Genomic DNA, 2416 nt, shown 5'->3' on the forward strand with positions numbered 1-2416 from the left:
CTGCAGGATAACGCCGCAACGTCAAAAGCTGAACAAGAAAGGATGCAGACGGAGTTGGCCGCGTCGCAAAGCAGGAACGACGAGCTGAATCGCGTCAATGAAGAGTTGAGGAGGACGCTGCAGGCGCAGAGGGAGCACGTGGTTGACGAAAGGATGTCTAGGCAGCCGTCACCTCCAAGAGCGTTCCCCATGCCATTCTCCCCTGAAATCATGGGAACCATGGTGCCTCCCAACCTGGTGGGGGTGAAGGCGTCGTTCAAGGGGGTAGAAGACCCGGAGGCGCATCTGACGGCGTTCCACACCCAGATGATGTTGTCTGGGGGCTCAGACGCTGTGTACTGCAAAATGTTCATGAGCACGCTAAGCGGAATCGCCATGGAGTGGTTCGTGAGCTTACCAGAAGGGCATATCACGTCTTTCTCTCAGTTTTCAAAGCTCTTCACTGAGCAATACATCGTCAACAAAGCACCTGCAGTGGTGTCATTCGATTTGTTCGACGTGCGTCAGTACCAGGGCGAGACGCTGAAGGACTACCTCAACCGCTTTGGGGCACAAGTGGTTAGACTGCCCAGCAAAGACGAAGATATGCTGGTGCACGCGTTTAAGAAGGGAGTGCTGCCTGGCCCCTTCAGCGAGTCTCTCATCAGGAGCCATCCCAGCACCTTTGCAGAGATCCGACGACGCGCGGTGGCGCACATAGTGGCAGAAACAGAGGTTTCTGAGAAAAGAGGAAGTGCTGCGCCACCAAGGCCGCGTGGAGGGTAAGGGAAACCGCAACAAGCAAGGGTGCATGAGGCCAAGGAGAGGAAAAAGGTGCGGGAAAAACCTCGTCTCTATGCACCAGGCAAAGATCAGAGCAGGGGGCGTGCAAGGGAGAATAACGCACCCCCAAGATACAATTTCATGGTGGGATTGGCGGATCTCATCGCCCTTCCTGCTGTAGCAGCAAGACTGCGCGTACCGGAGAAGACTGATAAGGTACTTGGTAGAAAGAAGAATGAGTGGTGTGAGTTTCACCAGGCCTTTTGCCACACACTTCACTCCTGTTTGGCGTTGGGACACCAACTGGCAGAGTTGGTGAAGTCTGGGTTCCTAGCAGATTACCTGCGTGAGCCGCAGGGTGATCGTGCGTCGGGATCCCAGGCTGGAGAACAGCAGCATGAAGTCCCTGTGCACGGGGAAGTGCAAACAATCGCGGGAGGCTTCTCTGGTGGGGGATGCACAGCGTCACAGAGAAGGAGGTACGTTCGGTCGGTGATGGCGGTAGATGCGGAATGAGAGTCATTACCCTGAAGTAGATATTGTCTTCAGGAAAGATGATTTACGGGACGTTGTCCCGCACGACAACGACCCTGTGGTCATCTCCCTTATCACGGCTGGAAGACGAGTGCACCGAGTGCTCGTAGATCAAGGAAGCTCGGCAGACGTCATGTTCTGGCCGACGTTTAACAAGTTGCAGTTGTCCCCTGATCAACTGAGGCCGTATACCGGGTGTCTTTACGGTTTCGCAGGAGATCAGATAGAAGGTGCGGGGATACATTGAGCTGAGGACAACGTTCACTGATGGGACGACAGCCCGCACCGAAAGGATAAAGTACTTGGTGGTGAACGCCCCTTCTGCGTACAACGTCTTGTTGGGGAGGCCAACACTCAATAGGTTGGGCGCAATACCATCAACGAGGCACATGAAGTTGAAACTGCCGTCGATGGAGGGAACCGTGATAACCATCAAGTCGGATCAAGCTGAGGCAAGACGCTGTTATGAGAACAGCCTGAAGCAGAAGAGAAGTGTATGCCACGTCACCACGACACCACCCCCAGGTGTGCGCGAAGAGCGATCTGTGGTTAGGGAGACACAGGGCGCTCAGAGGATGGAGAACGCTGCGGTGGAGGGCTCCCAAGTAGCCCAAGTTGAAGAAGAAGAGGAAGGCGCGATCGCTCCTCGCGAGTCAGGAATCGCGAGGGCGGTCATCGCCAGCGAAAGAAGGCCCCACCAGTTGAAGGATGGGTCGAAGTAGACATCAGGGGGAAGAAGTTCAAATTGGGGGGATCCCTCGTTGAAGAAGAGCGAAAGCTGATCGTTGGTGTGATCGAGAAGCACATGGGTGCCTTTGCATGGTCAACGTCCGACATGCCAGGAATCGACCCCGACTTCCTTTGCCATCGTCTGTCGATGGACCCTAAGGTTCGACCTGTGCGACAAAGGCGAAGGAAATTCAATGAGAAGAGGAAGGTGATCCATGACGAAGCGCAGAAGCTCCTTGCCGCAGGGCACATCAGAGAGATCCAGTATCCCGAGTGGCTGGCGAATGTGGTGCTGGTTCAGAAGGCAAGTGGCAAGTGGATAATGTGCGTGGATTTCACTGACCTCAACAAAGCGTGCCCCAAAGATTCTTACCCCTTACCCAGTATAGAC

The sequence above is a fragment of the Phaseolus vulgaris genome, chromosome 5, assembly GCF_000499845.2.
Source record: "Phaseolus vulgaris cultivar G19833 chromosome 5, P. vulgaris v2.0, whole genome shotgun sequence".
Lineage (NCBI taxonomy): Eukaryota > Viridiplantae > Streptophyta > Magnoliopsida > Fabales > Fabaceae > Phaseolus > Phaseolus vulgaris.